At 48.7% G+C, this 23,014-nt stretch overlaps 1 protein-coding gene across 2 annotated transcripts in view; it reads right to left on the reverse strand.

Moving 5' to 3' along the window:
- RNF152 (ring finger protein 152) overlaps window positions 1-22,737 on the reverse strand; it is a 72,697-nt gene extending 49,960 nt beyond the window's left edge. The window contains exon 1 of one of the 2 annotated variants that reach the window (XM_056106979.1): window positions 22,605-22,737. The gene's annotated coding sequence lies outside the window, so the exon portion shown is untranslated. Of the gene's footprint in view, window positions 1-22,600 lie in introns of both variants that reach the window. The other variant, XM_056106980.1, reaches the window with a different exon arrangement.
- Window positions 22,738-23,014: the final 277 nt, after the last annotated feature.

Genomic DNA, 23,014 nt, shown 5'->3' on the forward strand with positions numbered 1-23,014 from the left:
ACAGGACCATCTCCCCTCCAAAGGCTTCTTCACAAGCTCTTCTTCGTATGCACCTATTCTGAGTACCTGGGCAGATCTTTAGTAGTATTCAGTATCTCCTCCTCTGGACACCAACTATAATGCACCCAGTACCACCTCCTATTTGAGTTCCTTGTAATGGGTACACTCATTCCTACATGAATAACCTCGTCAAGGTACAGATCTATGAAAATAATCAAGCTAACATGCTAATTTAGTTTTTTGTAATAATGAAGCTTTGTGCCACGAGTTATGGAAGATAGAGCGTGTCAGCTGACATTGAAAATGATGTCCAACCCGTGTAAGATAAAGCAATCATATCAATAACTCTGTTCAAGGACCATACACAGATGTTAGCTGAAGTCATGAAAATCTCAGAAATTGAGTCTGTGTACACAGACTCTGTGTGTGTGTGTGTGTGTGTGTGTGTGTGTGTGTGTGTGTGAGTTAAGGACAGGATACAGAACCTCCTACAAAGCATGCGCTTTTCCGCTAAGATACATCCCCAGCCAGAACAGAATCTTCAGAGAATGAACATTCCAACATGGTATACTGCAATGACGTGTATATATACAACGTGGTATAATGCAATGAGTGTAAATGCACGGGGCTGGAGCAATAGCACAGCGGGTAGGGCGTTTGCCTTGTGAGTGGCCACCCAACCCGGGTTCCATTCCCAGCATCCCATATGGTCCCCTGAGCACCGCCAGGGGTAATTCCTTAGTGCAGAGCCAGGAGTAACCCCTGTGCATCGCCAGGTGTGACCCAAAAAGCCAAAAAAAAAAAAAAAAAAAAAAAAAAAGAGTGTAAATGCTGAAGTCAATCTTTCTGGGATTTGTTTTTTTTTTTTAATTGAATCAGTGTGAGATATGCAATAACAAAGTTATTCACAGTTGTGTTTTATCAAACTGCCTGGGTTCTAAGCCCAGCTCTGGAATTGCAATTCTATGAAGTAAATGTCACGAAATATGGGACCAGGTAGGTGGTATAGTAGGGAAGGTGTTTGCCTGGCATGTGGGTGGCCTGGGGTTCAATCCCCAGCAACACATAGGATCCCCCCCAGCCTTCCAAGAGTGATCCCTGAGCACAACCAAGAGTGGACCGGTATCCAACCCCCCCAGAAAAAATAGTACCCAAAAAAATCACATTGATAATTATGAATATACCATATGGCGAACACTTTCAGCCCTGGAAGCTAATTAGCACATTCATATTCAACGGTCCTATACTGTAAAAATGTTCAGCATGGGGAAAACCCAGAAGCATCAAATATATTAGTTAAGATGCCTAGCAGAGATTTTACTCAAAGAAAAACTTGACCATCTTGAAGCTATCCAGCCAGATTTTCCCGTTCCTGACAGAGAGAATCTGGAAGCAGGCAGGCAGGATGGAATCCACCAGCGGTGGCTCTGTTCAACGGACTGGACGAGGGCAGAAAAAGCAAGCGCCAAGGCCACTGGCCACTGAGTCAAACAAAACTCCTTCAGCTGTCCAGGCTCCTCCACAGATAACCATTGTCTCCCACAAACAACCCTGCTCTTGTCATCCGGATGGGGACGGATGGGGACCCAATGAAAAGCACTTTGCATCAGCACTTTGCATCAACACGACCGCATATACAATTGATTGCTGCAAAAGAAATCTAGAACTATACCCTGGGCTTCATCTGATAAACAAGCTTCTGGGTTAAGCTTTTTAAAAAGGCACTTACCCACCATACTCAACTGGACTGAGCATACAGGAATCTATTACAAGGCCCATCACATCACACAGTGATTTATTTATTAATGGTGCAGGGAACAGCTGTGATTGCAGGGTGTCAACATCTGTCTTACCCATCCCCCCACATACAAAAAAAAATGTGAAAACACATTACACACAAATTGCCATAAATACCTTATCTTGGTGGTGAAGAAACAGTCAAACCCAGTAAAATGCAAAGTGCTAGACACTTGATGTTTCATTACTTTTGACTAAAATTATTTATGGCTCAAAGCTGCTCATAATTCACATGTCAGAATTAAAATTAAAGTGGTAAGGTAAAGGTAAAGGTAAAGGCCCTCCCGTTGATCGTCGATTTGCTCGAGCGGGCCCAGTAACGTCTCCGTTGGAGACTTTGTTGTTACTGTGTCTGGCATATCGAATACTCTCGGTAGCTTGCCGGGCTCTCCGAGAGGGGCGGAGGAATCGAACTCGGGTCGGCCATGTTGGCCGCTTGTAAGGCGAACGCCCTACCCGCTGTGCTATCGCTCCAGCCCCTGTACTTCAAATTAAAGTGGTAGGAATAACAAATGTACATTTATCATTATCTTATTTTCTGATCACCTACAAAAAGGTAAAGGAAGCCTTGAGACTGGGAGATAATAGTACAGTGAAGAGGGCGCTTGCCTTGTAGGCAGCCGACCTGCACTCTATCCCCGGCATCCCGTATGGTGCCTCAACCACCACCAGGAGTGATCCCCAAGCACAGCAAGGAATAAGCCCAGGTGTGGAAAAAAAGAAAAAGACTCATGTCCAGTGGACTGAGGATACCCAAGAACAAAGGGAAACCTCCCTTTCCTGTGGCTGGAATTGTCCATCCTGACTGCTTTGCATATTGGCATGGTAGCTTCAACATACAGGTGAGAAAAAAGTAGGTCGGGAAGGTGAGTAGGCTCAGAATAAATCCCAACATCGGGGCTGGAGCAATAGCACAGGAGGTAGGGTGTTTTCCTTGCACATGGCAGACCCGGGTTCGATTCCCAGCAGCATCCCATATAGTCCCCCGAGCACTGCCAGGAGTAATTCCTGAGTGCATGAACCAGGAGTAACCCCTGTGCATCGTCGGGTGTAACCCAGAAAGAAAAAAAAATCCCCAACATCTCACTGGCCTGGCATAATGATGGTTTAAGGTCTTTACTTTGCATGACCATGCAGTGAGGAGGCCCAGTTCTTCTCCACACTATCCCCCAGAACTCAGGCTCCTTCTTCCTGTGACTCTGTTTCACCCTAAGGCAGGGGTGGGGGAACTTTTTCCTGCCAGGGCACAACTTCACTCAAGGGCACAGAATACGGGCAGATGGACCGAGGGCAGCTGATGAGAAGCACCCGGGTCTGTCCCGCCATGTACCACAGCCAGATCACGCGCTACATAAGCCTTCAGCCGCCTGCAGGCTGATGTTCCCCATCCCTGCCCTGTGCTCCAGAGTGGCTCCCGCTGGTGTCCTCTGAAGCTGGTCGGGAGACCAGAGAGAGGGAGGAAAAGAAGGCATCTCGACTTTCGAAGCTTCGCAGCTGTTTTTCTCACTTTCATCATTTTGTGGGCCAATGGTTTACCATATGACGGAATTTCGGGGATTTAGCTCCACACTCCACACATGTGTAACTGTTGCCACCAAAGGTCAAGCATCACCAAAAAGACCCCTCAAACCATTCCTCTTTCCCCGTCCCCTTTCCCTCCAGCAACCACTGTAGTTTTCACTGAGTGTAGTTGTCATTGTTTCTTGTCCATTCGTTTCCTTTAGCAACTCGTATTTGTCACGCGTGAAACCAACCAATAATTGTCTTCCACTTCCTAACTTATTTCACAAATGAAGTTAACATCCATCTATTTTAAGTCCCACCCACATTTGTCTCCCAAAGACACAACTGTATCCCTTATGACAGGTTAGAATTCCATTGAGTACACAGACCACGGTGTCCCTACCCAGTCATTTGCATGGATGCGTAAGCAGATTCCATGGTTTGGCTTTTGTGACAATTTCTCTGCCCCTCTCGGAGAGCCCAGCAAGCTACCGAGAGTATCTCGCCCGCACAGCAAAGCCTGTCATGCTACCCATGAGGTATTCCATATGCCAAACACAGTAACAACAAGTCTCACAATGGGGACCTTACTGGGCCCGCTCGAGCAAATTGATGAACAACAGGAGGACAGTGCTACAGTGCTAAAGTACATATATAGGTACAAATATCCTTTCTAATTAGTACTTTCACAAGTCAATACCTTTAGATCAATGCTTTCGAGGAGTATTACTGAATTGGCTTATTTTTAAAGGTCAGGGCACCCCCATCCCTCTTAAATATCACTTATTTCCAAACACACCCCATTGGCGAGAAGCAGTCACATGACCCCAGGGAACTTTTCTAACCAGACAACTGGCGTGGAGCACAGAGTGGAAGGGTGCATCTAAGAACCCCACAGCAACCAACTATCTCACCCCAAGTATCAATAACGCTGAGATCATTAGTAAGCATCTAGTCAGTTGCTACGATCATGTAACGACTCAATGCTCAGGTGTGCCACCATTTGTCACTCACATACACGCTAATTAATCATTCCCAACAAATGCAATCAATCTAATCAATCCTAACAAGAGCTTGTTTATTCACTGGCTTGCTCATTCATTCATCCAAGTCCCCAGACAAGGCTCCTAAGGAAAGAAAATCCACAACAGACTGGAAAAAGCTACCATACATGGCATTTTCACGCACAACAGAAGTGGAAACAAAAAGGACAAAGGCGGGGCTGAAGCATTTGCCTTACACTACAACTGACCTGGATTCAATATCCCCAGCACCCCACATGGTCCTCTGAGCCTTCCAGGAGTGATCGCTGAGCACAGAGCCAGGAGTAAGCCCTAAGCATCGCCGGGCGTGCCCCTAAAGCAACAACAACAACAACAAAACCTTAAAAAGAACAAAGGCCTCTGGGAGGTAGTTCCGAGGTAGACTGTGCTTCCCATGTATGAGGATCTGAGAGGCAGGTTGGGTGCAAAGAGCAGGGCAGATAATTATGCTTGAGAGTCGGGAGAGCATTCATTGACCAAGTGAACAGGGAGGAAGTCTTGAGGAAAACATGAGGCAGAGAGACAGCACAGTGGGCAGGGTTCTTGTTTTAATGCGGCTCATACCAGTTCAATCCCCAGCACCCATATGGTTTCCTGAGCCCCACGGGAGTGATCCCTGAGCCCTGAGCACCAATGGGTATGCACCTTCATCATAATGATGGGACAGGGGATGGGGGTTGGGGGTTGGAGGTTGGGGGCAGAAACAGGGGAAGAGGAGAAGAATGGGAAGAATAGTTGTTCCAGCAAAGGGGGAACCACACAAACAAAGGCAGAGGCAGTGGGAGAGGATGTGAGTTCTGGTGCAGAGGAAAACAATAACTAGAGGAAGCCGGTTTGTGAAACGCTTTTCCGTTCAAACACATTTAGAGTCGTATATTCCAGAATGTGAGCTCCCAGCGTCTGACTGGATCTGTCACACAGCCACATACCCTGGCTTTCAGTCAAGCAGTCCTTTGAGAAAACAATTCACACCACCAGACTTCATAGAAACTTGTTAGCACAGGGCAAAGCTCAGGTAATAGACGGAAATCTCACTGCAAATTTCCCAAGAGAACCATCTCCAACTTTCAAAAACACTGCTTTCAAAAGTCTACATCAAACGGATCCGGGCACATGGTTGACCCAGACCATCCATCTCTGTTCCCCCAAATGGGGCAGTGCAGAAGTCAGCTCTCTCCTGAACGGTGGAACACAGATGTGGGTTGTTCAAAAGAGGATGTGTGCTTCTTCCCATGCCTGCTCCCAACTGTAAATTGGCAAAGAGACTGCAGCTCGGGCTTCAGATTGCCCAGTTCTGTCCACAGCCTTGTGGCCCTAAATAAGTCACCTACGTTTTAGGTTCTACCTACCCAGATTATTATCCAGTGTGTCTAAAGCACTCTCCTGAAGAGCACAGTAAACACTATTGTACTATCGTGATCTCATGGAATGTGCCAGAATCCAAGATAGAGGGGGAAGAAAAATAATCTGGTAAATTTCCATGTCAATTTGTAGCAAACTATTAAGGATGACTTCAGGGACAACAGTGCAATAGGGAGAGTGCTTGATTGCACACGGCAGTTAGATCCTTGGCACCCCAAATGGTCCCCAGAGCTTGCCAGGAGTAATACCTGAGCACAGAATCGAGACTAAGCTCTGAGCATCACTGGGTGTGGCCCCCAAACCAAGCAAAACAGAAAAAGAATGACCTCAATATGCTTTGGGTGAGATGCTTTTCATGGGCAAAGCCAACATCAACCATGTAAACAGCTCTTGACTTTGAAGCTAAAGTTAAATTTTGAAAAAATAGCGTGCTCCTATGCAAATTACCTATTCCTCTTTTTTGTTGTTTTGGTTTTTTTGGGGGGGGGAGGGGTCAGATCCAGCTGTGCTGACTCCTGGCTCTGTGCTCAGGGAAATCACTCCTTGCTTAGGGGATCAAATGCAGAGCCAGGGAATCGAACCCTGACTGGTCATTTTGATCACCCTGATGGACTGTCTCTGCAATTTCTCTTTACCTTCTTCTTCTCCTTTTCACTGGGCCTAAAATGGTTGTGTCTTCCCTTATTTTCACTGCCATCAACTTTGGGAAAACAGAGTGTATTTAGCTGTTAAGTACTATAGATTATATCGAACACCACCAGTCACGGAGCACTAAAAGGCCTCATAAGAGAAAGAAATTTGTCTCTTTACAAGTCAGAATCTCAAAGGAGAAGATAAAAGGTGAGAAGCGCTTCCAGGATCTAGAGGCAGCCTTCCCGGTACCTGGCCCTTCTCAGAGAGGCCAAATCAGGCTAAAGGCAAGCAACACATTTGTAGGATTTCCAACTCTGTGAAACGGACGACCAGAAGTCAGAGAATTTAGTAAGGAAATCTAGTCCTGCTGCCCTGAGCCGAAAATCAAAGACTAAGGAATAAATCAGGCACTGAGGTAACGCAGAGGAGGAAGTGGCCGGGTCATGGCTAGTCATCAACGTTGACCCTCGTTGCCCTGGGTCAAGGCTGACTATCAACACTGACCCTCATTGCCCTCCCAACAAGCCAGATTCAACAGTGCCTGAACGGAGCCTCTTTTCCCAAACGTGTTCTTGTAAGCAGCATATTAAAAAGATGGTTTGGCATCTTCATGGACAGATACCACACATAAATCTGTAGGAAATGTTCACAGACTCTGCAACTTCTTATAAATCAAACAAATTCTTCTAAGGTGTAAACCCATAGGAAAAGATGTAGGAAAAGATTCATTTTTTGATGGATGTGACTTTACTTATTTAAAAAAAAAAAAACCCTGTAGATAACAGACTCTGCCAAGAAACATTAACCCTTTGGGCATGCAGTTAGCATTCTGTGTACAGAAATAAAAGTAACTTATCATATGAATTATTTGCCTCAAAAGATTCTCCTCCCATGAATGCAGTATTTGCTGGGTGTTTTTGTTGTTTTTGAAGGCAAAGTAACAGGTCATGAAGAGGCCTCGCTTATCAGAAACCCCAGTGAACATGGTTTTTCAGCAAGCAGAATGATTGCTTGGGAATCTGACTCAAAGGGTGACGTAAATGTCTGGCAATTGCCTTCAGGTGCTATGTGCATGGGCTTTACAGAACTGGTAACCAACAAACTAATTACTGTTTCTGGCAATTTCTGCAAGTCCAGCCTGCACCAACCTAACATCCCCAGATAAACAATTACACTTCTCAAGAAGAAAAAGAACAAATACAAAAGGCTATCATTTGAGGCATCAGCTAAAGACTCGAAAATGCTGCAGTTTACTTAAGAGCCTTATCAGGTGTCATCAATCCCACAGGCTGGGAAAGCAGAGAGGGGCTTGGACAGTCCCACCAGGTCGAGGCCTGGGTCCTTTCACAGTCCGCGCAGACACAAAGGGAGATATCAGGAATTCCATCCCTTGTCTCTGGGAAGAAAGCATAGAGCACCATGGACATATGCACGCCCACCCTGGTCCACAAACCCATCACAGGCTCGTTCCCAAACCATGCTAGATGCAAACAAAAACCCAAGCAACTCACGCCCTGGTATTCCCCAACAAAGAACGAAGCAGTCAATGGGCTGGAGCGATAGCACAGTGGATAGGGCGTTTGCCTTGCACACGGCCAACCCAGGTTCGATTCCCAGCATCCCATATAGTCCCCCGAGCACCGCCAGGAGTAACTCCTGAGTGCAGAGCCAGAAGTAACCCCTGTGCATCGCTGGGTGTGACCCAAAAAGAAAAAATAAAAAACAATGCAACCTCAACAAAAACTCAGCCCTCAAATTTGCTTCTGCAGAGAACACTGATTCCACCACTTTCCCAATAAATCTGTACTGAGCACTGACGAAGGAGCTGCCCCACCAAGCTCAACCAACTCTACTGTTCCACTATTTAAAGGGAATATTTTTCAAAACCTACTAATGTTATATGTGCAGCATATAGTTCTCTGGCCTTTAGTAAAGAGCTCTCTTTAAAAAATTTTTTTAATAAATAAATAAACCTTCCATTCTAAAAAGCAGATCCATAGCAAAAGGTTTGTCAAGGTCATACTGTCTTCTCCACGTAGCTGAGATTGCTCACAAGACCTGCTCCAGGGTGGAAACAAGAGTCACAGGACAAGAAGAGGACACTCCGGTGGGTAACCTATTCGTTCAGGATCCCAAGATTTTAAAGTCTCCCCACCCACCCCACCCCCAACCTGCCCCTTCACCAGGTATGCTCTTGTTGAACTGCCTGCGTCAATGACCCAAGAAGTCAGTTCCTAGGAAAAAGAGGCCCATGAGCAAATGACCATGGCTTTGCCTGGGAAGAGTGGGGAGGTCACGGACCTATGTCCTCATGCAGGCCTGCTTGTGAGTCTCAGTCTCTCTCAGTCTCTCTCTCTCTCCTCTCCCTCCTCTCTCTCTCTCTCTCTCTCTCTCTCTCCATCCTTTCCTCCCTCCCACTCTCTCCCTCTGTCTGTCTCTCTCTCTTCTCCGTTTTTGGCTTGTGGCCACATTCAGCAACGCTCAGCAGTAACTCCTGGCTGGTTTGGGGGACCATATGGGATGTGAGGGATAGAACCCAGGTCGGCTGCATGCAAAGCCAGTAGTGCCCTACTCACTGCGCTATCTTTCCATCCCTACACAGCTATTTGGAACCCCTTCCATCCCCAGCATCCTCCTGAGGTACCACTTCAACCAAGCTTTACAAAAACTTTTTAAAGACAATGACATACACAAGAATTCCTTGTGCTAGGAAAAAGAAAAATCACATGATCACATAAATAGATGCAGAGAAAGCTTTTGACAAGACCCAGTATCCATTCATGATAAAAAACACTCCATAAAGTGGGAGCCAAAGGAACTTTCCTCAACACCGTTAAAGCCACTGGCCACCACCCCACAACAAACATTATATTCAGTGGTGAAAAACTGGAAGCTTTCCCTCTTAAGATTAAGCACAGGACAGGGTTGCCCAATCTCACCACCGCTATTCAATTTAGTATTGGAAGTACTGGCCATAGAAATTAGGCAAGAAAGCAATATTAAGGACAGCTAGAGGGGAAAAGAAGTCAAGCTCTCACCATTTGCAAATAACATGATATTATATGTCATGTTATCTGCAAACTGGGCTGGAGCGATAGCACAGCCGGTAGGGCGTCTGCCTTGCACGCAGCCAACATGGCCGACCCGAGTTCGATTCCTCCGCCCCTCTCGGAGAGCCCGGCAAGCTACCGAGAGTATTCGATATGCCAGACACAGTAACAACAAAGTCTCCAATGGAGACGTTACTGGGCCCGCTCGAGCAAATCGATGATCAACGGGAGGGCCTTTATTTTTTTACTTTATGATATTATATGTAGAAGACCCTAAGGACTTGACAAAAGATCTCCCAGAAACAATGTATTTATAAAGTTGCAGCCTACAAAATCAACATACAAAAATCTATGACTTTCCTATGAAAATATGAAATAACAAAATATTAGAGAATTTTTTTAAATCTCATTCATAATTACACCTAAAAAAATCAAGTACCTAGGACTCAGTTTAACAATAGGGTATCTATACAAAGAAACTATGAAACACTACTAAAAAAAAGAGAGAAAAAGAAGACATGAGAAAACAGAAAGGCGTTCCCTATTCATGGATCAGAAGAATAAACACTGTCAAAATGGCAATACTGCCCAAACATTACAGAGATTCAGTGCAGTCCCTATAAGAATGCCCATGACATTTTTCAAAGAAATAGATCAAACACTCCTGAAATTCATATGAAATAATAACTCACCTTCCCCTGTGAGTTCAAGGGGTGGGTGCGTGACATGGGCATTCAGTGGCTGAGAACTGCCTCCCACCACCGGCCCACAGCAGGGAAGGAAGGAACGGGGCCACAGGCTGGTTGGTAAGGTTTATTCCCTCTCTACTTGTCTCTTACAGCATAGTTATATAGAAACTGTGAAGCCTGGGGGTACACACAGGTGGGGCTGAACATTATCATAACAATAAACAGATGTAAAGCCCCTCCTTTGGACAAACTGGCAAGCTACCAAATGTAGTCTGGCAAACTCCCCGTGGCGTACCAAATATGCCAAATACCAGTAACAATGATGGGTCTCATTCTCCTAAAGAGCCTTGAATATAATCTCAGGGCTAGGATGAAAGAGACGTTACTGGGGCCTGCTCGAGGCAATCGACGAGTAACAGGATGATGAATGAATGAATGAATGAATGAATGAATGAATGAAAACCCCTCCTTCAAACTGTCTTCCATAGAGGCAGGGGTGGGGTTGGGTGGGGGTGGCAGGAGGGATGTTCCATGACTATGCTCTTAACTTATTATGCTTCTAAAGGTGCTCAGCTTGTCCTTATTTTAATGCCAGGGTCGCTTACGGTTTGCCCTGGGTTCATCCATGGACCTCACCAAGACCCTCCTTCTGGGTATGTTAGGCAACTGAGGCTTAAGTCAAATGTGAGGCTTAAGTTAAATATGATAGATGTCTGTAGGGTAACATTGGGTTTATCCTTTCAGCCTTGCCTGAGAAAGGTAGGTTTGTGGGGTTACACCCATCACAGTGCTCCAGTCACTCCCATTCCTTTGTTTATCTGTAAACCCTCCTCCCCAACCAGTTAATCACCTTTTCCCTAATCAGACTCTGTTAGCTTGTAAGATCAGATCCTTAGGAAACTAAACTTGTATCGTAAGTTATGTCTTTTGCATAGTTTACCTTAAAGCAATGTCCTTTCTGTATGGACACAGAAAGACAGTTAATATTATGCTTTTGTAACTTGGGAGTTAATTGACTCCAAATAATATTTATTCCTGGGCATCTGCTTTCTCAACTCAGTTGCCCTTAAATCCTAGCACCTCCAAAGCAGGGTCCCGACAAGGGACTCAATAGACCCAGGGCAAGTTGTGAGCTACTCTGGCAACAAAATGGGCCAGGCCAAAGAGCCATAATACTCAACTACAAGTTAAGAGCAATGTCATGGACAAATGCTGTCATTGATCCAAAAGTAATGATGACGAGATTAGGACCCTGCTGGGATTAGGAAGACTAACCTGGCCTGAGGACTGTGGTCTGGAATATATAGTGAGATGTCCTCAGGAAGAACCAAACTTTTAAGTTTGATATATCTTACTGTGCTCATCCAGAATCACACTGCTAGAAACATTAGAAGTAGGATTTACTACAACTATTTAAGTGGATTACTAGTTGAAGAAAGAAAGTGACACACTCTGGATGGGATCCCGCCCTTGAGCAGATCTCCTAGTAATCTGGAGTAATCTCCATGGATGAAATTTTGTCCTTGAGTTAATCTCCTAGAGGAGTGGCCTTACCTCTCTTTGTTGATTTATTATTGTTCAACCCCACCTTTGTATCATCACCCTACGTGATTGCTATATAAACTAAGACTGAAGTGTGGGGAGGGTCAGGGTCAGAGTCAGAGTGAGAATCAGGGGATCTGGGATCTAGGAATGAGGGGCTAGGAAGGAAGAGTATGTGAGATAAAAGAGACGAGAGATTGGAAAAAACGGCAACTAATCAGCAACCAGCTTGGTCCTCGTTCTTCCTTCGCCTGCCCATCGACAACAGCAGTCCTGATCCAGTCCATCCATACACAGTGGCTTGAGAGCACAAAAGGCGGGCAGTGAGAGACAGCCACCAGAGAGCCCGCGAACATAGCATCCTTTCCCGTGTATATTTTTTACAGATGCCCAGGAGTAAATATTTGGATTCAATTAACTCCCATGTTACAAAAGTGTAGCATCAACTGTCCTCCTGTGTCTATACAAAAAGGACATTACTAAACCATGGAAAGGACATGGAAAGGACATAAAGGAAAGAGAAAAGCGATATAGTATTTTTAGTGCCTGATGGAACTGGGTGTGCCTCTGGAGCACTGTGGTGGGAGTAACCCAATAAACCTAAACTCCCTGCAGAAGGAGCAAAGGCAAACCAATGTTATCCAATACTTCCCATTATAGCCAAAACAATACTTGGGGTTAAAAAAAAAAAAGATGGAGGGCACTGCCTTCCCCAACATCAAGCAGTATTATAAAGCTGTACTAATTAACAGTGTGGTTCTGGAATAAAGACGGACTCTCCAATCAGCAGAACAGAATCTATAATCCAGAAACTGATTCCAGAGTATATGGACAGTTAAAAGTTCCATAAAGAAGCAAAAAGCATTAAGTAGAACAAGGAAGGTCAGTTCAACAAGTAGTGTTGGGAAAACTGGTTGTACACACACAAATAAATGAATTCGGACCCCTTTCTCATATCATACACAAGTCAAATCAAACTGGATTAAAGACTTTGATATCAGAACTGAATACATAAATTGCAATGAGTAAATCATAGGCAGAAGTCTCCAGGATATGAAAGGCAGATGACGCATCCTTAAGGATTCAATGCCATTGGTCAAGCAAGTGGAAACAAAGAAAAACAAATGGGACTATATTAAATTAGAAGCTTCTGCACCTTAAAGGACATGATGACCAGAATACAAAGACACAGCACAGACTGAGAGAAAATATTTGCCTACCACTCATCTGAAAATGGTTAATAGCTAAGAAATATAAAGCAGTGGTAGATTTTTACAAGAAAATAAATCCAACCCCATCCAAAAAAAGGGAAAATCTGAACAGAAACTTTCTCAAAAAAAATTTAAAAAATACAAATGGGTCAAAGACACATGAAAAACTGCTCTGCATCACTAATCTGAGGGAAATGCAAATCAAAACAATGAGCCAATCACCTCACACTAGAGAGATTAGCATACATCTAAGAACAATAACAAAAAACAAACAAACAAACAGAAAAACCAGGGTTGGTGTTGGAGGCCAAGATAGAGATCCTCATTCACTGCTGGTGAGAATGTGGACAGGTCCAACCCTTTTGGAAAATAGTAAGAACACTCCTCAAAAAAACTAGGAATTGAACTTTCATATGATCCAGCAGTTCCACTTCTTGGATACACCCCCGAAGGCCCAAAAACGCAATGCAGAAAAGACATTTGTACGTCTATGTTTACTGCAGCTCTATTCATGTATGGAAATAACCCAAGTGCTCAACTGCCCCACAGATGACTGGATACACTGTGGTATATATACACACAATGGAGTACTACTTGGCCCTCAGAAAAGATGAAATTATGCAATTTGCTATTACCCGACTGGATCTGGAGAGTATTATGCTGAGTGTAGTCAGTCAGGAGAGAAACAGACACAAATGATCTCTCTCATATGTGGGATACGAAGCAACATAGTAGAGTGGGGGTGGGGGGGGGGTTGCGAAACAAGGATGTATGAGCAGGAACAAGACCCGGAAGCAAACACAGGTAAAAGGAAGTGCTTACTCTGGAGCAGAGTGGGTGCTGGAGAGGTGGTAAAGTGATATGCATGTGCCTTAAAGGAAAAAAGGAAAAGGTGCCTGCCCCAGAGGCAGGTAGGAGGCTGGAGGGAAACAGAGGACATCGGTGGAGAGAAGCAGACACTGGTGAAGAGAGTGGTGCTGGGACACTGAAACTCAACCATGAATCACTCTATAAATCATGGTGCCTCGACTGAAAAAAAAAATTCCTCATGCTAGCACAGCGGGTAGGGCGTTCGCCTTACACGCGGCCAACATGGCCGACCCGAGTTCGATTCCTCCGCCCCTCTCGGAGAGCCCGGCAAGCTACCGAGAGTATTCGATATGCCAGACACAGTAACAACAAAGTCTCCAATGGAGACGTTACTGGGCCCGCTCGAGCAAATCGACGATCAACGGGAGGGCCTTTTATGCTAAGCCTTAGTGTTTGGATATGGTTCTCTCTTTGGATGCTTTAAGCCATAACTGTTCACCCTGAGATTTCCTGACTCCATCCCCAAGCCTGGTAACTGGGCAATGTGAAAAAAAACGGAGATGATGAACAGCATCCATTAGAGTGTATTGTTTTTTGTCACTGGAAAAAGGCAGGAAACTAAATTACGAGTTTTTTCAGACATTAAACTATGCCAAGGTAGGAATTTTATTTGTAATTGTGTAGAACGGGGGCCTGGCAAGTAGTAAGCATCTAATGTTCAGAAAAATGAAGAAGTACCTTCATAGGCATAACCTGGGATATGTATTCAATCCTCAAGTATCTTGAGTGCAATTATACTCACCACCATAGGCCAACAGGTAGATTTCAGTTGGCTTTCTGCCATGTGAGTGGAGAGGGACGGGATTGGATACAGATCCTTAGCTCAGTTAAGGATGGTTCTCTACCTGCATGGCTGAATCAGCTATTATTCACTTCAAGGACTGTAATTCTCAGGTCTCATGGAATCAAGGGACAATTTTCAAGACAAAGTTTAATTCTCAAAACAAAGTCCCTGTTCTCCAATTACTTTTACTCTCCTATTAAATCCTGTAAGGAAGCAATCTGAAAAACCTAACCCCAGAGTAATACAACTGCAAATATATATATCACCACCACCACCCCCCATACTTGTTTTCCAGACATATATCTCAGGTCCATTCACTTTCCCTCAAACTGAGAACATTATTTTAATGTTAATGTATTCTTGGTCATTTTCTCCAAGCAGCTGAACACATTTCCTCTCTCATAATAACACCATCCATAACGATCAAGCATTCAGGGCTAAAGAAGAGTTTCTATCATGTGAATGAGTATTCAAAGAGCAAAGGCAGTGAGGTAAACCAGATGTCTGTCACAGAGGTGTTTATGGCCACAAGCTAATTATGAGGGGACATGTGGTGGCTTGTTGTGGGCACTTGTCCCCCACTTATGGCAAGCCTCACCAGCACAGAATGCTCCTTTAGATTGAGGGGTAGAGCCTGATGGAAACTTCGAATGCTGCTTCATCTGTGTCACCAGGAAGAGGGGGCTTCAGTTTGTTTTGGTTGTTTCGGAAGCAGGGGAAACTGAATGCAGAAAGCAGAGCCATCTGCGAGAATGAAGGCCCCCAGTGAAAACACTGCACTCCCGACCACCACCACTGTGTGCACTGCAGTCAGGCAGCCCTAATTTCATTCAACATTTAATCGTTATTCATGCAAGTAGGTGAAGCTCCTGAAAGTAAGTCACTCCCCTTCTCAACTTCCTTTCAAGTCTTCCTTTCAGGGCAAAAGCACCTGTAATTCCTTTATCGCTGTAGGTCAAAAGCATTTCTGTGTTATCAAAGATTCATCAATGATGGAGTATTTACTGAGCCCCGCAAAAGAGCATGGTGGAGAATACAAAGCAGGCCGATGCGCGACCATGCAGCCTTTATCTTTAAAGGGGTTTGCAGAAAACCTGAGACCTTATTGTTCTCATTCTCAACCGTACCCACCACCAGCATCCAAGGGCAGTGAGCAGAATCACTTCGTTCACTGGGGATCCTGTGGGGGTTTTCTGGCTTGCCAACAGACACAGCAAGGATAGACATCTATCCCATATACCCCAGAGTTGATGTGGACTAGCTTGGTTAGGCTTTTCGAAGGAAAAAAAAAAAAGACACTGGAGCCAGAAGAGATAGAACAGCAGGTAGCATGTTTGCCTTGAACACGTGTGACCCAGGCTCAATCCCCAGCACCCCATTTGGTTCCCTGAGCACCATCAGGAGTGTGACCTGAGCACAGAGCAAGAAGTAAGCCCTGGGAGCTGACGAGTAGAGGGTGGATACTGGAATGGTTTTTGCATGAAACCCTATTAGTAATACTACTGGAAGTCATGGTGTAAAATAAAATTAATTTTTTTTTAAGAAAAGGAAAAAAGACACTTCAATTTCAGGTGACAGGCAATAGAAGACAGTCCGTGGTGACAGTCTTTGAAGAATGCTGTAATAAATGTTGAATGAAATGAGAGATGAAAGCAATTTTGCCTGAGAACTTTGGAGGAGTGAAGGATTGCTCTGGGCTAACGTGATGGGGTGAAATGTTTTTGAAGAGCACAGAGCTAAGTTGCACCTTTAACCACGGGGTATTAGGAGAGGGCCTTGTAAGGCACAGAATAATCCAGAATTTTAAAAGAGGCTTCGCAAAGCAACCAGAGAATGGTGGGCTAACCAGCTCCCAGCTCCCGCAGGAGTTCTGAAGTCAGGCAAAGTAAAAAAAAGAAAAAAAAAGTGAAGGTTAGAAAGGACACCTAAAGAAAGTCAAGTTGAGGAAAACTGTAGAGGAACAAAGTGAAATAGAAATTGCATCCCCCAAACAGAAGCTGCTGATGGTTTCTCAGGCAAGAGAATGAACCATGTCAACAACCCATTATCATAACAGTGATAGTATTTTGTAATACAAAGGAGGGTGGGAACACCACCCCACCCCCCCCACCCCCGACTAAAGTAACCACCTAATAGGCTACAGTGAAATCAGGCTCTCTGCTAAGATGGAACGGGATGGAAATGAAGGAAGGTGGGAGAAGGCTACTGAGAAGGGCCAGTTCCTCTACAAATTTGCAGAATTCCAGGGTACTTCCCCATCATAGTCCTCACAGAGCCCCAGGGAGGACCGCATCCACTGGGATTATGAGATTATGGAATGGAAACAGACAGGAGAGCAGCAAGTCCTGGTAGACAGGAAGAAGAGGGAGAAGATGACAAAGAAAGGGGAAAGAGGCTCCTGGGTTCTGTCTGGCTCCTCTGACCTCTGCCCATCCCTGGGGCACTGCCCTGGACCCAGCCCAGACGCTTCCGATCTGTGAAAGAAAGTCTTATACTCAGAAGTCCATAGGCTGCGACAGTAAGTTTTAAGAGGGAAAAAAAAAAGTTTAATCCTGTGACACACACAAAATCTTGACCTCCACCCCCAGAGCTGCTTCCCCACCCACCTACACACACACACACACACACACACACACACACACACACACACACACACACACGATCTACTTGTGTCACCGCCATGAAAGAGCTGGGCCAGGAAATGCCAGACCTGCAGAGCCACCCAAAGGAAACCCAGCTGCCACCCAGCTGGTGGGTTCCTTTAAATCTCAGATGATGGGCTGGAGAGATAGCACAGCGGGTAGGGCGTTTGCCTTGCACGTAGCCGCAGCTGACCGGGGTTGATTCCCAGCATCCCATATGGTCCCCTGAGCACCGCCAGGAGTAACTCCTGAGTGCAGAGCCAGGAGTAACCCCTGTGCATTGCCGCCGGGTGTGACCCAAATAGAAAAAAAAGAAATCTCAGATGACAGTAAATCAACCAGCACTAGAAAAACCCCAAATGGAAAATAAAGCCTAAATAAACCCTAGTTCTGTCCAAAAGTTGATTTCAAACACTTGGTCCGGCTCCTGGGAACACACAGGGTCTCTCCTGGCGTCCGGGGAAGGAGCAGAAGAGCCACAGCCTCCCCTTCCGCCCCGCCCCCCCTTCCCTTCTGGCCTCCCTTTCCGGCATCCCCTTCCCTTCCAGCCTCCCTTCCCTTCCGGCATCCGAGGCAGCCGGGGCAGAGGCAGAGCCTTCCTCCCTCCCAGTGCTCTGCCTCTACCTGTACACTCACTTCCTTCTTAAGTCCATAAGACTCAAACAAAGACTCCAGTGCCATGGGCAGTGCCCCATTCCCCAGGGTTCATTCTCCCCCTGTCTGGGTCACCCCAAAGCCCAACCTCCAAATACCTATACTGGCCCGCTGGGCTCTGGCTTGGACAGGCCCGGGATGCTGTCCCCTGCTCTCTTTCAGTGCTCTCAGCTGTTTCTCCTGGGCTGACTGTTCTCTACCGCTTCAGTACCCCTGAGCACTGCTCCCCCAAAACACCCCAAAATCCTGCGAGTGTAAGTAATACCAGTTCTCTCAAGTAACTGAACCAGACGGCGTCCTTGCTTCCTCAAACCAACACCAACGTCCTATGGTGGCTGTGACTCAGGATTCACAGACACCTTCACGTGTCACCTGTCCTTATAGGGCTTCAGCCAGGTCATCAGTGACGCTGGAACCAACAGCAACAAATAAGTGATACAATCAGAGGCAATACCATGCGGTTCAATTACAAAATTGCTAAAACACCTCATCCAACCCCAAACCTTCTGAGCCAGGCACGCCCTGATCAGCATCTGCACCATGACATCGGCGGAGCCAGCAATACCTACAGCAAATCTTTTCTACAAGTCATGAACTGCTCGGCCCAGAGTCCATCTACATGGCTCTCAGCAGGACGAATGTCCTGGGAAGGTCAAAAAGTTTCCTCTTGGGAGCCAAAACCATTGCTCGTAGAATGCCCCAGAACTCTGCTCTCACTCACTAGTCCGGTGACCAGAAAAGTCTCTCCTTCAAATTGCTTTTGCTTCTCCAAACATCAAAGTAAGGAAATTCCCCTGCACACAGTCTTGTCTTCCTTCCCCGGCATCTCGGTCTTACCTGTTGCCCGGAGGCCCCCACCTGAGTGACTCGCAGCCCAAAGGAGCTACTCTTCCTGGACCCCCGAGCTGTTCCTGACAAGAGGCAGATGGCGAGGGAGAGAGAGTCTCTAAGTCATGCCTCTCTGTTACATAACGCTAAAAAGCAAAGAACCTGCTAGATCAGCCTTGAAAGCTCTCCTGGAATAAACAGCCACTCAAACCGAGACAGAAAACCATCCACTGATCTTTGACGGCCAGGGTACGGTCATCCTAGTAAACAAAACTTCACACGGAATACTAGGCAACTACAGGTTGGGATAGGTACAGCTCTGAAGAAATGTCTTTCTTTCTTTCTTTCTTTCTTTCTTTCTTTATTTCAGGCAGTCCTCCTCCAGCACCCAATGCCTCCACAGCGCTGGGCTAGGCCAGTGGCCCCATGCCTTATAACCTCATCTAGGCCATGTTGCTGGCAGAAATCCTTAGTGCTTCTCACCTAGCTCTAGTTTACCCCTTTTCAGTATAAGAAATATTGAATTGTGGTTAAATGGGGTCATACAATGGGCTCTGGCAGAATCAGCCCAAGTTCAGGTCAAGGAACTGTGACAGCAGAGCCTCCCCAGAGCCCCCACCAGCACTGCAGTGCTCCCGAAGCCCACGTCCAGGGCGGCACTTCCATCAGGGTGCGATCCTGAGTGACCACGCACAGCAGGGCCAGAAGACAGCGGCCCTGACGGCAGAGATTGGGCGACGCCTGGTTTCTGCAGCAGAAGCTCATCTACCTGGCTCACGTCTATTCCAAGAAATCTGCCAAAGTCCCCAGCTCCTCCCACTCTGCCCTCTGAATCAGATAAAACAAAGAACGCAGAGTGAGTTTCCAGAGTCCAGCACAGCTGGGGCTAGCAGGAGACAAGGCCGCTCCCAGGAGCTCTGCAAACAGATGCACGAACACAACGGGACATGCGGAGAAAGGTGCATCTCTCCACGCGCGTGGAACTCAGGGGAAGTTTCAAGGCCACCAAGGCCAGGTCACGGGCTGACCGCAGGTCTGGCCAGTTACAAAGCAGTGAACCCCTCAGTCTAAGAGGCATCTTAGGGCAGGCTGCAGGTCACAAGCTCCAATACTGCAACTTGTTCCTCACCTGGCTCCCACCAAAGCAAATGTCAATCAGCTCAGGGCCCCAGACACTCCCTGGAGATCTCACACAAGTCCCTGACCCCACCTGCCACACCTCTGTTCCTATCACTGAGTCTCTCAGATACAGGGGCTTGGTAAACAGCTACTGATCGAATCCCAGGAACACTGGGGAAAGCAGGCAGATACCAAAGGCAAAGGTTGGTTTAATAACCTCCAGACCTCCTCCGCGTACCGCAGACATCTGGGGGCGGGGACTCTCCACCTTGGGGGGGAAAAAAATGAAACCTCCATCCAATGCTCTATTATGATTTATTACCATAGACAACCCAGCGCAAGGTAACCTAGCACTGTGGCTATCTTTGTTCTTGGACGTGCGTTTACATGTGTAGGCAGCTGTCTTCCCATGTGGAATTTTGCGCATGAGGTATTTATTTTCTATTGAAAAAAAAAACACACACCTTTGTTTCTATTGCATTATAACACACCCTATTATCCCATCACGTGGCTTGTCCTGCTGCAGGAACACAGCACACGCCCAGCATTATTGCTGACATAAAAATTACTTGTCAAAATACATCTATCCCAGCACCAGGACAAATCCCATGTTTGCAAAGCATTGGCCTTTGTCTCCGCTGGAACTAGATAAACTCTCTCCTTCTGGTGAGTCTTGAAGGCTCCAGGTAGAAGAAAGGGCCCGTGCCGCTGACACTCCAGCCCCCTTCCAAAACACAACTAGCCGGGAAAGGCAAATTTTTCCAGTTTTTTTTTTTTCATTTCAATTTTCAAGGGATGGGGGGGGGGGGGAGGCTTGCCCTTCCTGCCAGGGAACTGGAGCTGCAGTGTGAAGGAAGAGTACTCAGCTTGGGGAAAAACCCTAGTCCCTTCCCAGCTCCTGAGTCTCGGGTGCTGCAGAAGCCGGGAGCTCTGAGCTCTTGCCCCCTAGGAGACAAGGCCAAGGTGCTTCCGTAGGCCTGAAGGTTACTCTGTTTCCCGCCCGGCACCATCAGGATAAGCCCAGGACCGGACAAGCTGACACCCAAACAGAACTATCCTTGGAAAGAAGAGCACGGGCCAGGGATTTTGGAAATGAACCAACCACCAGCAGCCGGGTCCAGGGCGGCACAAACAGAAACTTAACTCAAGCTCAGTTTCCTCTCTTCCAGCCCTCTCCCCAACCCGACCCCCTAGAAGCTTCCGGAGGGCACACCCCTGTTGAAGATCTCACAAGCACTAAGGCACCCAAAGCCTGTGGGGGCGACACGACCGCCCCAAGAAGGTCGCCACACTCCACCAATGTCCTTTTTTTGAGCCCCCAGTCACATCGACAGCAACCTCACAGCCAGACCTTCCTGCACACACTAGCCGGGGTTACGCTGAATGAGGATTAGACAGCGGGCATTGTTAGCCAGAGGCCAACCCTGCACGCAGACAGACACACACCACTGTCTCCGGGTTGGTGCTATCCAAATCCCCATCCGAGAAGATCCGCTAGAACTTACACTACCCCCAGGCACGCCCTGCGCCCCAAGACTTCTCCCACGGCAAGGTTTAAAGTCATCTGTGGGTTCTGGCTCTGCCCCTGGAGTTGGGAACCGCTCCCCGCCTGTCCGTCCGTCTCCTTCCGTCCATCCATCCGTCCGTCCGTTCGTTCAGAATCGTTATCCGGGTGCGGATTCACCCTGCCGGCCGGGCCCGTGCCAACGCGGCGGCTGCCCGAATGACCCAGACACACTCCCGGCAGTCGCCTGGATGCGGGAGGGGAGGGGAGGTGGTGGGGGGGGGGGGGTTACCTGAATCTGTCACCGAGTCCCCTTCACCCCCCGTGCGCGCCGTGACATCCAGTGGAAATGGGGCGCGTTTAAGGAGGCGAGAGGCTGACAAGCAGGAAGCACAATTTTGAGCCCGAGCTTTTGTTCAGCCTGCAGTGAGACACACGCAGTCAGGGTTAGATAGGCGCGCAGCGGGGAACCCGCGCGCCCCCGCCAGCGGCGCAGGGGTGCGGGCCGAGCGCGGCGGTTGCAGGTGCGGAGGGCGGGCAGGAGGCGGCGGAGGGGGGCGTAACGCTTCCTAATTGTCTCGTCCGGATAAATATGCTCCCCCACCCCAAAAAAAGACCCACTGCTCCGCAGTCTCCCCCGCCCCCCCCAAGTTCTCCTCGGGTGCTGGAGCTTGGGCGAGCGCCGGTCAGCCCGGGGCCAGAAAGGCGCGGGGGCGCGTGTCCTGGAGCCGAGACGCACACGCCGGCCCGGGGCCCGGCGCGGGGTGCGGGGCGGCGTCCGCGAGCATCCTTCCCCGCGCCTGCCGCGCCGCGGGCCCCCGCTCTGGTCCATTTCCCTCCTCTTTGCCCCACGCCCGCACCCCGGGCCGGGCCCGCCGGCGTCCGGCCGCTCCGGCCGGCTTTTGTCCTGCCGCTGCCCTTTCCATCCCAGGAGCGGGGCGCGCGGGGCCGCACAAAGACCCCCAAGAGCGCGCGCGCCGCGGCGAGGGGTCCCCGGGGCCGCAGAGGGGCGCGCGGGGGGCAACTTCGGCGGGAGCGGGGGACCCCGGCGGAGAGGGGCGCGGGGCGGGGGCGCACGCGGCGCGGGCCCGGGCGGCCAGGGGGCATCCGAGGACTCGGCCGAGGCGCCCGCGGTCTAGTCCAACTCCACCGGCGTTCGGGAAGAGCCCAACTCCCGCGGCCACCTCCCCGGTGGCCTTCCCCGGGCCCCCCGCGCCCCCCGATCCGCCGGGCGGGCAGCTCCCCGTTTCCCGCCCCCACCCCTCCGGGTCCGGGTGCGGCGCGGGCATCCCCCCCACCACCACCCACTTCGCGCCCGTCTCCCCGCCGTCCCCCGGCCCCGGGCGCAGAGAAACAAACCGAAACTCACCGACCTCGGGCGGCGGGCTCTGCGCTGCTTACAGCATCGCTGGAGCGGGGGTGGTCCCGGCTGCCCCCGGCCACCGCGGCCACACAGCGGCGGGCGCGCGGCTCCCGGCGTTCAGTGTCACCGCCCAGACCACGGCACCGAACCCGACTGAGCCACCGAGGGGGCGGGAGGCCGAGTCCCCGCCGCGCCGCCCCGCCTTCCCCGAGGCTCCACCCCGCGCTGCCCCCGGGCCGGCCGAGCGGTCAGTCGGCGGGAGAAGCTGCCCACCCGCCCGCGTGCGCGCGCGCGCGTCCCGGGCCTCCGCCCCCGTCCCCCTCAAGTGCCGCTCCCCGGCCGAGCCCGCTACGGGGGTCGTCCCCGCCCCCCACAGCACCCCCCCCCCCCGGCCCCCCTACCCCGCGCGGCGATCAGGTG

This window comes from Sorex fumeus, unplaced genomic scaffold, assembly GCF_029834395.1.
Source record: "Sorex fumeus unplaced genomic scaffold, SorFum_2.1 ptg000151l, whole genome shotgun sequence".
In the NCBI taxonomy this organism is placed as follows: domain Eukaryota; kingdom Metazoa; phylum Chordata; class Mammalia; order Eulipotyphla; family Soricidae; genus Sorex; species Sorex fumeus.